Below are 14,747 nucleotides of genomic sequence, written 5' to 3' on the forward strand. Positions count from 1 at the left end.
ATTGAGATACCTGAAAGCTACAAAGAGTATGCGTATATGCTATGGGAGTCAGGAGCTAAGTGTAAAGGGTTTTACAGACTCAGATTATGCAGGTGACTTAGACAACCGAAGGTCTACGTCAAGGTATGTCTTTACATTGGCTGGTGGAGCAGTATCATGGCATTCTAGATTACAAGATTGTGTTACTCAGTCTACTACAGAGGCTGAATATGTTGCAGCATCAGAGGCATGCAAAGAATCAATTTGGCTTAATCGACTAGTAACAGATTTGGGAATCAAAGAAGAGATGCCTGTGTTATATTGTGATAGTCAAAGTGCTATACAATTGGCTCGCAATCCAGTTTATCACTCAAAGACAAAGCATGTGGATGTGAAGTATCATTTCATCAGGGAAATGCTCGAGGATAAGCAACTTCAGCTTGTCAAAGTTCACACCACAAAAAATCCTGCTGATCTACTTACAAAAGGACTTCCCTCAGAGAGCTTTGCGCATTTTCGCAAGCAGTTAGGTGTAGGGTAGTACATCACTTCTCTACATCTCTTGTATATTAGCTTGTATAGTAGCTTCTCTCACACTTAAAGTACCACATTGGACTTTAAGTGGGAGGTTGTTGGGGTATAAAGCCCAATGTGGTCACCCAGGTAAGTGGGCGGGCCGCCAGGTATGTACACATATTCTTTTGTAAAAACCTAATAAGAACTCCCTATGCTCTACACATTACAGTAGAGCGAGTTCACCATATCGTCGTGCTCTTCTTTTCGCACTCTCTCTCGCATCGCACTTCCGCTCGTACTCCTTCAAAAAGAACCAATAAGAATTAAGCTCTCTAGAAGACTATTGGACAGTCTCCCAAGGGGTCCAATGAGCATTCAACAACCCAATGGCTTGCCTAATTCCTATTGGCCAGGAGGCAAAGGGGTCCAATGAGAGTTTAGTTGAATTAAGTAATTACGTAAATATCTCACAAAAGGGGAAAGGGGGACACATGTCAGAAGACTATCACTTATGTTTTTTGATTTTGATTGGCTAGGCCTGGGGAGGTCCAATGAGGTGTGAGAATGAGCAAATAGCAAGAGGGGTCGATCAAGAGAGAGAGGGGACTGATTTTTGGAAGGCATTATCACACACACACACACACACACTCACACAATCTCATGTGTGAAGCAAAGAAGACTTTGTCTCCTTCTCAAGCTTGTGAGAAGGGAGGCCTAAACCAACAACTCTTGGATTTGTGATGCAAATCCAACCAAGAGCCAAGCTTCAATGCATGCTTATCTCCTCTACCATGTTAATCAATAAGCTAAGCTATGATAGTATGAGTGATTATGTGAGGAGATGTACATCTTTCCCGTAAGAATACTCCTTCCTCTAAATCTACTCTCATACCCCGCTAGCTCTCACCATCTTCGAAGGTGTGTGAGGTCTTGGGTCTGAGACCGTGAGGCAATTGATGTTTTATTTGATAAGTTTTTTTCTTAGTGTATGAACTTTCCATATTCATTGCACTAGCTACTATTGAAGGAACACAAAGAATTGCATTGTAAAATGTCTCTCTTGATGGGAGAAACCATAATACAAAGCCTTTTGGAGGGGGGACCGGCTCCATGCAAATCCGGTCCTCAAGTGTTGTCAGTTGCTTAATTTCTCTCTCTTTTGAAGTATTATTCATGCTATCTAACTAGGTGTTATACTTTTCGTTGCTCTCTCCACCCAAACACTCTTGTTATTCTCATTAGGAAGCTATTCTAATGAAATGCTCACTATGTTCATGCTATTTTCCGCTACACACAAGTTATTAGACAATTAAATGTTACATTGACTTATCAAAGCACAAAAGTTACTGATTAGATTTTAGTTTCATTTGCCATCTCGTGTACTACATCTTGATTCGAGATGTCATCTCTTGGCAACATTTTGAGCGCATATGCACTATGTAAGAGGTTGACATAGCTAAAATATACATGGTGAGATGAAGAATCAGCACGCCAAGTTCTGGATGTGTGTCATGCCTTAAAGGGCATCTCTTGGATTGTCCATATGTTTGAAAGTGTCTCAATTGTTGTCTCTTGGACTATGGTTACCTTTGAGAGCACAACAAGTTGTTGATGAAATTCCAATCCCAAAGGTCATCTCTTGACATGTATGCAAGTGTGGTTTACTTTTGAGATTCCAAAAAGTCGTTAATTGGTTGAGAAAGATGTATATTTCAAGCACTTATTGGTCAAGATGCCTAGTGCGGTGCCCTTCTAAGAAGGACATGACCACATAGACAACGAAGCTTTTGGTAGTTTTTGTTAGATTCAAAGCGAGGGTGTCTCATCAGATTCAAGCATCTTGGCTTGCATATTCAAGGCCAGTGGCATTATGCAAAAAGCTAATATGGTGAATATATACAATGTGAAATTATTAGTCGAGGATGATCCAAAAAAAAACGATACGCTTGGCAATCTTCTGTTGAAACATATGACAATAGTATGGTATTTGCAAAAGCACGAAAGTGCTTAGCTACCTTCCTATTCAAAATTGACTACATAGTATGTCCAAGTGGCAAAGGACAAAGAAGATCTCTCTCTTTCTCTCTCTCTCACACACACACACACACACACACACACACACACACATACACACACACACACACAATCAACACACACACACAATCGGGTTGTATTTTGTGTACATAAGAGACCTTTGGAGATGCACAATGGCCTATATGACGAATGTAAAACGAACCATTGTGGGGGTGCATACTTCTATGTGATGTAGCCAGGATCTCGATAGAAAAGAACTGATAATCTCACCCATCTGTGACGGCTTACCATATGGAAAAAAATATATAATTGCTAGACGTCTTACTAGTTCCAATACACACATCTAGTAAGAGTGCAAACTAGCAAGAGTGAGAATACTCCTAGATGCTTCAAGTAGTAATTTAATCACCATATAGGAAGTTGAGTAGCTATATGGTAAAAAAATTGCTAGATTGAGCAAGAATTCTCAACACTTGCTAGTTTAAGATGTGTTATGAAACTAGTAACTCATCTAGCAAGTTCAAGAGTACGGAATGTCGAAGAGAGAGGTGCCACGGGAGTGGCTGTAAGCGCATTCTAAATGTTGAATACCACAAATTTACACAATGCTTAAGATATTCCATCAATTATTTATAAAAATCCAATAGAGATACGGCAAGCACCTCGCAATAAATTCAAGGTTCTCCATAAAAGCTACTCGACAACATCACTTTTAAATATCGCCAGTTGACAAAATCAAATGCTCACGGGTTATTAAGTCCAAGCATAGCTTTCAAAGATCTCTACACCTTAGAGACTGCACACACCACAAGCAAGCATGCTAAGCGATAAACAACTCTTAACTTCCCATGGCATCACAAAGGCACAAAAGCAAGACATTGATAAACCAAACAATTAGAAACCCTAGAAACAATGTTGCAGACAAACTTGGCCTCCTTGATCCTAAAATTTCCATTAAGAGTCAACGATAACCTCTACAAGAAACATGCATCTGTTGAAAAGGTTTACATCACTTTATAATCCGAGAATGGTGTGCTTGTGTGTGACGAGCCATTGCCATATCCGCCCTCCCCTTGTCGACTTCGTCTGCCGTAGCTTTTGACCACCTGCACCCAAGATCACCTCATTGCCCCCATGCCCACTTGTGTGCAACTGCAACTGCAACCTTTGCCCTTCTGCTCTACTGCACCATCGACAACATCCACTACTTGTCCTACTGCTTTTCTAGATGCAGATTGACATTTCTTGCTGCCTTTCTTGCCGTCTCACCTCAGGACAGTCAAATCTGCTCCCTACATAACACCCTCCACCATTGGCCCTCTACTGCCCACGACCATGATGACTCTTCCTTCCTTTTTTAGGCCCCATCACCGTAGTCCATTGTGCCGCTCTGCACCACACTATCCCAGCCCCCGACACCGGTTTGCCTTGCACACCCATCGGCTCGAACAGAGCAAGGCCAGCCTTTTTCATTGCTGCCGTTGTTTGCCATGCAGACCCCGCTTGCACCGATCCATGCCATCTGCCAACACACTTCAGCACCAAAGCCCTGCTTTGTGCTCACCTTCACCTAACCCATACCCAACGCCTTCCTCAACCTTACCTTTGCCTCCAGCCCTCAATCCCCCATCCCCATCGGCTTCCCCTCGACACCTTCCAGGTGCCTCTTGACGCCCCTGTTCTTTGCACATTATGCAAGGCAGCTCTGCTCCACTTGCCCTTCAACTTCCTCCTTGTCCACCTACCTAGTGCCATGCATGCTTTCCGATGCCTTTTGTACTACCACGTGCACCCAAGTGATGTAAATGTCATCTGCCTATGATGTAAACATCATCTGATGATAACCCTGCGCATGCTTCTATAGGCCTATAAAGTGATGAAAAAAACATCTCCCTAGCAAAGTACTCAGTGCCAGCAATGATAGCATAGCAAGTCCACCTTTTTGCTCTTCCTATCTGCACTAAGATTAACCAACACTGCACACGCCCATCTGACAAATATCCCCTATCAACAAATATAGATAGAAAGGTTCCTCACTCTCTTGCGGGTGCACTGGGAGGTATGGAGGAGTATCCCAAGACCTGCAAATTGTGCATAGCAGTCCACTATGGGTGAAACCTAGAAGAAAGCCATGATAGCTTAGAGGATGTCCACACAAAGATGACAAAGATCAGGAGACACATTCAAGTGCCATCAAGACGTACTAGACATGAGAGGGTCCATAGCAGATTAAGTGACTCTCTAAGGCTTTCAGTGCTAATTTGCAAAAAGGTAGGGTTGAGCAATGCAACGAGTGTTGGGTTCACCAATTCATAACCCATGGCACACTACACCTGGCTTTAGGCCTTCATCAACACTTTGGAGTGTTAGCCAATTTGCATAGCACTGAATGACTATTCAATCTCTTCACCAGATCCAGTAGACACTTCATTGCCAACTTGTTGGATTTGTATACGAGCATAAAATATGTCCATACCTCAACAAAATCCCATACGATAACTAGTTACCAAAAGAATCACCCAAACATGAACTCGAAGCAAAATTGGCATAAATCAAATTAGCACCCTGCTATGGTACTCTTAACTACTAGGCTTCAAGGAACTTAACAAGTGAGGAAATACCTAGTAGCATGTGAAATGTGTTTGCACAAAAAATCCCAGGTTCACTGCAAAAAACAAAAGACAAATCTGTGAAATCCAAGAGAGCATGAGAGGACATCACCACTATATTGCAACAAAATTGTGCATGACATGGCATAACACAATATTTAAAAAGATAAGGATAGACTTGATTTGCCCAAACACTCTCTGTAGATTGAAACCATTACCTACGTACATTGCTAGCACTTGCAAGGCCGGATCTGCTGACATTCATCTGCTTGTTAGCATCAGTCAGAAAGCACGCAATGTTTCTTGCAGCAGGGCTTGAAAAACTTCCCTCAGATTTCCACACCCTAAACCCGCACCCGCCGTCTTGCTCTTCCTTGGGTGAAATTACTTGCTTTTCGACAGAGAAACATGACAATGGTGTTGTCTTCATTGGAAAGTGCTGTTTGGAAGCAGGGCTGAAAAACTCATTTGGAGTGGACTCACCTCCTGGGCCTTTGCTCGACACCTGAGCTTCCATTTGGAATAACAGGATGTTTTCTTTGCTGGCACTCTCTGTCGCACTCTCGAAGGGGCCGTCCTCTTCAGCTTTGTCTGTGAGGGCTAGTAGATTCTTGAAGGCAGGTTCAGAAGGTTGCATCGGTAGCATGGCTTGAGAAAAGCCCATGGAATCCAATACTAGTGCAACATCATCCTACAATGTATGGAAGTTTATCAAAAAATATCATCAAAATATGAGAAATCAAGCCTCGTTGCCAAAATTAGAAGGGAATCAAGCCTCATAGAAATCCATAGATACATTCATCAAAAAGAAGAGTGAGAAATGGACCAGATGGGCGAACATAAGAGACATTCATGCCTTGGGCGTGCGACATCTCTATTTTTTTGTCAGAAATGATGAGGATACATCACAAAAAATAAACATCAGTCCACACAATTTGCACAAAATTCCCAATGATGCATTACAACAACTTTTTGCAAACCTCCATCACTTCGACCGACTTCCAAAGTTCATCGACCTGTTCTTCCACTGGCCTCGCTCCTGCCGCTAGAAGTCGCACCCTGAGGATGAAAGAATGAGTTAAGAGAGTGTCTCTCTTCCTGTTCTATTGACAAAGAGAGGTATTATTCAGCTTTTTAGTTTAAAATGAGAAAAAATCACTAGCTCTCAAGTTGTCACAATGGAAAGTGATGGGCCACTAGCAAGTATAAAAGGAGGTTCCCTACTTCATTGAAGTTGCTCTATTCTCAATGCAAACCCTCTATAAAGCTCGTAACATTAATCTTCTGGATTGGCTCAGTACATGATGAAGACACTTTGCTAAATTTGCATGTAGAGACCATATCAAGATGATCGCTACCATTGAAAAAGTGATGACTGGATACATTCCACTCTCAATATAAAGGTCAGTTTAGGGAATTGAAACTATTAAAACTGCATTTAGAAAACTACAAGACAGCTTAGAAGAAAATGGCAGCCATGGACTATCTTATGCAGATTGTTTGACCTGAGGTGAATGCACCGCTTCACTTCACAAAGGTATGCAATTTTAGATACAAGAAACTTCTGTCACATCTTCACAAAGATGAAGTGATTTATCACATGAATGAATACACAATCGGCTTGAACTACGTCATAGAAGGATGGCATCCTACCCGATCTCAGTGGCGGAAAGCTAAGATGATTAGGTCAGATCATGACTCATCAGAACGATATGGTAGCGAAAATTAAAGAAGTGAAGGGCAGTCGGACTGTTTTCAGGGAAGATGAAACATGGAAATGGAGTCACTTGATTCTCCTTTGAACCACGTACATTCAATTCATCACTGCTGTTTATAGTATATTCAACTCAAAGCTGCTATTGACACCTGCCTGCAAATTCAACATGACCATCACGAGAATTTTCTATAACCAAGTCCAATTGGCAAAAGTAAGCCACTTCCATGTTTTGCTCTATATGCCATGCAATGTGAACAAAATTAGTATAGAGAAGATGTATTTTCCAAACCTTCACCTACATTGGCCTCCACCATCAGTTCCTAGAGCTGCTGGACACAGCCCACATGCAACCAACATTGTTGATCCAAAAGAAGTGCCACCTGTATATCTATTTGAATCATGGGGATTTCTAGTCGACCTGTAGCAAGCCCACACAAAACAATTACAGTGTTTGTCACTATCTCATAACTATTGTTCCCAGAATAAGGTCTAACAGCTAACAAAATCTTTAAAAGTACCATGGCATACCCGTAATGAGGATTCATATATGTTGTTCCTGAATAAAGCTAGGTGCGGACATAATGGTATGATTAGGTCACATTCTTAAGAGGCGGCAAGCTCATCTCTCTTGACAAACAGTGCAGCCACTAAAATTACTGGTAGCAAGACACCTGCTGCACCAAGTTCAAGATCCACATCTCAACCTACTACACCTCCAAAGAGATTTACAACCTCTTCAACACCTACCTCTTGCCCAAAAAAAAACAACTAGCAGACCTAGAGCTTCTACATCAGCACACAGTTGCATCGTCCTAAAACACCCACCCCTCAAATAGAGCCACAATCATACTACAGCTCGGATCTGAAACAGCACGCTTACCCTGATAATGATGGCGATGGACAGACGCAGACACTTCGAAGCTCCGAACCGCCAACATCGCGTGGGGGGAAGTGAAACACATTTGAATCTCCCTCCCCATGTTTCTTTTTCTTTCCATCGACATCATCTCTGCTTGGCGCCTTTGCAAAAATCCTCAGGTAATTGTGAATTTTGGGTATATTTTTCGACTTAAATTTTTATAGCACGTTGCTTTTTTCTTAAAAAAACTTGGTGAGTCTAAGACTATGTAGTATTAGAAAAATACCCGGGTCCAGTGATATACTCAACATGGTTCGAGGAAGGCCAGCTCATGATATACCCTTTGTACACAAGGGGAAAGAGGGACACATGTCAACTCCCTAGCCCAGATGCCCACAAGGTGTACTCAAATACTATTGGATGGCCTTGGAGGTGGACCAATGAGAATTAGGCTTGAGTAAATTTAGTGTTAAATGTTACACTAAATGTTACTAGGCCATTAAATGTTACAGGGTTCGTTGAGATAGCAAGAAGCATGCGATGCCAAAAACTTTTGAGGAGGGTAGGTAGGTTTTGCGCATGGCATTTATTTGTGCTCAATTTGAACTATTCTCTTTCAACTTTTAGCGTTCCCGTGCACGGAACTACTTGCCACTTATATCGCGCAATACTACATACTACTAGACTTCGTTATTATATTCATTTGTACATAGATTCCTACGAATCCCATCGCTCCCCCTTATGAAGAGCTTAACCCTATAAAACTTTTATGCATTAGCTGGAATCGAACTGGCAGCGTCAGCTACATCAAATTCGTTGCGATAACCATGAAGCCATCGGTTGCTCAGTGCTCTCTGGATGTCGGCAAAAAAAAAAAAGTAGGTCCTTGGCTATCGCCCTGCAATGCCTTCCCCTTCTGCGCAATCGCCATCACGTTGCTTCGCCTTGAAGGTTACCCCCTGAGGACCAAGTCGACGCCACCTGATCCCCTCCTTCCCTCTCATTTTCCTCCATCCACGTCGCCTGCTTCCACCCATTTCTTTTCAAGGCATCTCATGAGATTCTTACATCTTTTCTTTTTTTTAAATCGTAGGCACATACTTGCCACCTGAAGGGCCAAGGCACATTGTAGAGCCCTCTCCTCTTTCATTGGCCTCCACGCAGGACCCACATTGACTTGCAAAGTTACTAGTCTTTAGCATGCCCAAAAAATTGTCCTGGGAAGATCCCATGCCACTAAGAGGAGAGTTGTATCTCACTTAAGAACTTTGTGGTGCAAGACTCTTGCAAATGACATGCCAGAGTTCAAAAACGATGCAATTAATAGGCACACACATTTGGACCACGGTCAAACTATCAATACAAGAGCAAAGACAAATTCTTCCATTTACAAGTTGAACTTCATGGTATGCAATTCTTTGTGCATGACATCCTGGAGTGAAAGAAGGATGTGTTATTTGCGAAAGTCATAAGAAATTTAGATGGTTCACTCCAAAGGATTATGATGACACAATCTATTGTAGTCAGATCCATGGTGCAAGAAAGGGCTTACAAGTGCCTAATTCTAATCATGAGCCATCCATTTTGGAAGGCATGGAATTCTTTGAGACAAGTGGATCAAATTTTCCAGATCTATCATTAGGAGATACCAATAAAGGTAGCCAAACAACAAGACCATTCATGATAGTTGAAGATTTACATAGAAAAACTTACACAATGTATGCTCAAGAGAACCTCAAGAACACAATAGGGTAGGAAGAGAATGAGGTTTGGAAGCAAGAAACGAAGGGGAAGAAGAGAGTTCTAGACAATGGTAAATGTCTAGTAAGTGTATTACCCGTGTACTAGTTCAATTTGTCCAATAAAACCATTGTATTTAAGGTGGCTCAAGTAGTTGTATGTAGCCCCCCCCCCCCCCCCCCCCCCCCCCCCCTCTTATATACGGTATGAGTATGAAATAATGAGGGACTATCCCTATTGTATACGCTTATGTACAAAATCCAAATCCCCCCCTCTTGTACACTCCACGTAGTACCATACAGAAAAACACAGTGAATCCCCCCAGAGGTTTAAGGGTGTGGAGGATAGGGCCATTAGTGCTTAGTGCAAGGAAGACAAGGAAGCCATTAGTGCTGAGTGCAAGAGGGCCATTAGTTCTTAGTGCAAGGACAATGAGAAAGCCATTACTACTCAATGCAAGAAACGTTGAATCTCAAGATGACGAAATGCAGTAATGGTAACTGAAAAGAGACATTCCCTCAATCATAACGGTTTTTATGATGTTGTGGAAAGAATCTACTTGGAAGTACACTTTTTGAACGGTTGTATGAGGAGATGGCCTTCCCTTTTACCACACCTCTTTTCTAGAGAGAGAATGCCAAAAATTATATTTACTTAGAAGGCTCTCCAAAATTTTCTAATGATGCATTTGGATGCATTTAGAATTTATTGAGTGTCATTAAGCTATAAATGGTTCTATTGCAACCCATAGGTATATGAATGATGTAGATTTTTAATTTGATGTAATTACTATGATTTTATTTGAGAAAATATCACTTATCTCTACAATTGGATTAAATATACTTACTTTGTACTCATTGCTCGATTAGATTTTAATTCTATTTATTTTTTAATACACAAGAATACTCTCAACAACTATGGTTTGAGAGGTTTGACTCATTGGAAAATCTTAAACAATTGTCATATTTTCTACCACAAGAGAAGATCAACTAAGATTGTTGAAAACTTTGAAGAGATATAGACTTTTAATGCACCCCATTGTAATATTTTGACTTTATGTTCCACTTCTATGGAATAATATGCAAGATGTAGGTGTTTTGATTTAATAAACTTATATCTTGACTCTTAACACTAGGTTGGTAATGGGACACTTTTATGTCCTATTAAGTGACCATTTTCCTTGAGTTATGTCAAGAGTTTCAAAATGGATTTTGAGGTGCTATCTACCTAGAAAGTTGTCTCATGAGCTGAAAAAAACTCGACATTTTTTTGGAATATCAATTCCATCTTTAACCTTGTCCTTGCACAACATTTCACAACCTAAACTGTGTGAAAAAACGGGTCCTGCTTTTGCCTTTTTTCATCTTTTTGCAACTATACCACTCTAGAATTCATGTTTGTGAGGTCTATAATGCTAGAGAACTATCTTTAGTAGTCCTCAACATATCGTCATGCTTCTAGGGAGAAATAAATATTAAAGTTGTAGGTTATGACCAAATTACAAAAATTGTCAAATCCTGTTTTATAGCCAATTTTAGCTCTTCTATGATTTTTTTGGTGGATTTCATGATATCCAAATGCATTTTTTATTTTCTATGTCACATATTGTAACATAAAGCTAATATTCCTTGAGTTTTGGAGCACCTAATACCCTATTTTGCATAGTACACAACGATGGTTGATTTTTTCAATTATAGAAGAAAACGAAACATTCTACTATATCAAGTATAGCTTTTTCAATATTGTTAGTTTCTTGTGACAACTACATGCATTTTGTAGGTAGTAACCATATCTAGTCATAAGGATCAAATTTGGCTAGATATTTAATAGTTTCTATGGGATTCTACAACTCATAATGTTGAACCCAGTTTTTTCATGTTTGCTGTATTTAGCACTTCATCTTTGTCCCCAAGATTCCCCTTGGTAAGAGATGTATTATTCTTTTGACATGCTCCATGGATCCTTATGAACATAAAGGACAATAGGGAACTCAGAAAACATGCATATATTATTTGTATTGAGCATGGCTATAGAAACTTTGATGATAGGTTTGTAGAATGGTAAAAATTCAACCTTTTTTGTACCTATTTATTTTGGCAAAACAAAAAATAGTGAGTGAGAAGCAATCATATGTTCAGATCACCAACCCATTGAAGTTAACTAGGGAATTTATATCAAGTCCTACAAAAATCCCTAATCTTATTTTTATGCAACAAGACTTAAGAAATGACTGTTTTAATGAAAATGCACTGGTCCATCAACTTTGGAGGCTTGGTGTGACCAAAAGATGAGAAATTTTACAAGTTTCTTATTTTTTCCATGTGTAGTAGGCCTTGAACTATAACCTCATGAAAGGATTTTACAAAATGAGTGGATCTACTATGATTTTGGAGGTTTTTTTCAAAACCCTGAAAGGACACTTTTATGTCCTGTTAGGTTACCAACCTAGTGTTAAGGTCCAAACGTATGGTCATATTTTTTGAGAATTAAATGAGACTTTTGAATAATCAACACAATGTGGACTTGTAGTGTACCTAAATTACATTTTCATGGGGATGTTTTCTTCATATATGTTATAATTTAGTTTGTGTTTAGAATTGTATCATTAATATTCTTTGGAAAAATATTAGATAAACTATTCAAAAAAATTACGATAATCTTCATCATCTTATAATATATTTTACTCTTTTAAGAGAGGGTGTACAATTGTGGTATTTGCAAATCAATACTTGTGTGTGTGAGATATAACATGTTTCTTTTCACTTTTATAGCTTTGTCTACAATTATGAGATTTTGTCATTTTCTTATTTACTTACATTTGCAAAGTGATATATATATTAAGAAACTTGGATGATGAGTAACCATGATATTTGTCAATAATTAGTTGTTTATCTATACTTATTGAATTTTTGCTAAAATCCCGAGGTGTCGACCTCCGACTATGTGAGTGTAGCACGTGAGTTCACCCAAAGGGGTTTTCTATATACCAAAGAGTTTCAAAATTACATGTACAAGAGGGGTTTAAAAATAGAAAATTTTTAAAAAGTTATAGGTTTATGAAGGAAGAGGGGTCTTTTAATTCATGATGAAATGTGTGTGTAGAGGGGTTTAAGAATACCTATTGAATGCACATGCTATAGGTATTTCTGAAAGGTGGACTGTCCGGGGCTAAAATGAAATCAGGAGCCGTTAAAGAATTACTTGATCCATAGTAAGTGAAAAATTACCAAATGAACTACCCTTTGCTATATAGGGATTCACAACTACCAAATGAGGATGCCAAAGAGCTAGCTACTATATAGGACTTTATAATTTACTAGATGAACTTACTAGATGAGGACGTCCAAGAGAAGGTTTCTATATAGAAGTTTATGACTTATTAGATGAACTTACTAGATGAGGACTTCCAAGAGCAAGTAACTATATAGGATTTTATGACTTACTAGATGAATTTAAAAAAAGCTTGCTTGCTTGCTAGATTAAACATGAAAACTTCTATTTGCAACTAGGAATTATTGAACATGTAGTCTAACTTGCCGTCTAGTAACACGTCCAAAGCTCCTTGTGATATATCGAAGCAGCTATGAAGGTGTGAGTTACCCCTTGGAGAGATACGGTTGAAGAAAGAGAGAGACTGCACTGTTTTGCATCCAGAACGAGATTGAGAGGGAGAGAGAGGGTTGCCGGGCTGAAAAGGTTCAAGAGAGAGACAATGTGTACGTTGCCGATGCTGAACTAAGGAAGGGAGGTGGAGTTTGTAGAGAGAGAGAAAGAAAGAGTGAAATTTGGCAAGCAAGTTCAAGATTATGCTACTGAGTGACTCATGTTAAAGTGAGAGGAGCCGCTGCTTGATTTCGAATAAAGAAAGAAAGCAAAACATTTGAAAGTGAGAGTTAAAAACTTTTTAGTCAGTTTTCTTTGTGATTTTCAAACAATTTAATAAGATTGAAAAGAAACATTGCTAGTTAAAAATTAAATACAAAAAGAAATGCTTGAAATTTTGAACTATGCTTGTGATTAACCATTGTAATCATTTTTATGCATGTTTGCATAGCATTTTGGGTACAATTGAGTTTGAGAATAAAGAATAATTTTTATCAAATCTGGTGTCACTTTGCAATATTAAACTTGTGCACACAAAATCCTCAATAAATCAAAATAATTGGTATCTATGTTCATGCTTAAATATACATACTAGGAGCAATCTGGTTAAGTTTGAATGTATAAAAAGAATCTAGTTGGACTACAAGACTAGGAAGGCATAATTTTGGGCTACGAAAAATTTGAAAAATTTAACGAAATAAGAGAAATACGAACGCATATTAATAAATTTGCTAAAATGGGCTTGAGAGTAGCAAATGAAAGGCAGATTAGTGCATTTTTAGGTTAGTTAGGGGGTCGTTAGGTTATTTGAACGTTATTTAGAAGACTTGGAAGGTAGCGTTCATCTTTCCACCTTCTTCTTCCTTCAAGTTATACACCCATTTGTTCTAAAGTGTCCGCTTACCTTTGGGCAACTCAATTAACTCCCATGTTTGGTTGTGATGTAATGAGTCCATCTCCACTTACATGCTCTTTATCCATTCTTCTTTGGATTCATGTTGCATAGCTTCGTCGTATGATTCCAGCTCTCCATAATCTAAGATCAAGAGATGGTTGAAGGAAGGAATAAACCTTTCTGGAGGTCTACTTGCTCTTGTAAATCTTCGGGGAATAAGTTGAGGCTTCTCATTTGGTTGACGTTGTTGTACGTTGTCACCTTTTGCACTCCTTGAGTCTTCATCATCTTTAAGCTTCATGTACTCATCACCTGTTTCTTTTATTTGTTTTCTTTTCAAGTAATCTTTGTACATATTTTGATCATTGAAAATTACATCTTTACTTCAAAATATTTTACCATCTTCAAGATTCCATAGGCGATACCCAAAGTCACCTTCTCTATAGCTAATGAAGAAACACTTTTTGGACTTTGTATCTAGCTTTGATCTTAGGCTTTTATCTATGTGCATGAAAGTATCACACCCAAATCTCCTTTGGAACTCCCCTATCCAATGCCATTGAGGGTGACCCGTTGATCAAATACACATATGTACTTATTGATTTTGTCCAAAGCTCAAGCGGTAAGCCTCCATGTAGCCGCATGCTTCGTGCTCGCTCCATGATCGATTGCCTTGTTCATCCTTTCCAAAATCCCATTTTGTTGAGGTGTCCTTGGGATTGTCCTTTGCCTTTGAATGCCATTGCTAGCGCAAAAGCTTTCAAAAGCTTGGTTGCAATATTTGCCTCCATTGTC

Source organism: Adiantum capillus-veneris, chromosome 4, assembly GCF_014529385.1.
Source record: "Adiantum capillus-veneris isolate H3 chromosome 4, ASM1452938v2, whole genome shotgun sequence".
Lineage (NCBI taxonomy): Eukaryota > Viridiplantae > Streptophyta > Polypodiopsida > Polypodiales > Pteridaceae > Adiantum > Adiantum capillus-veneris.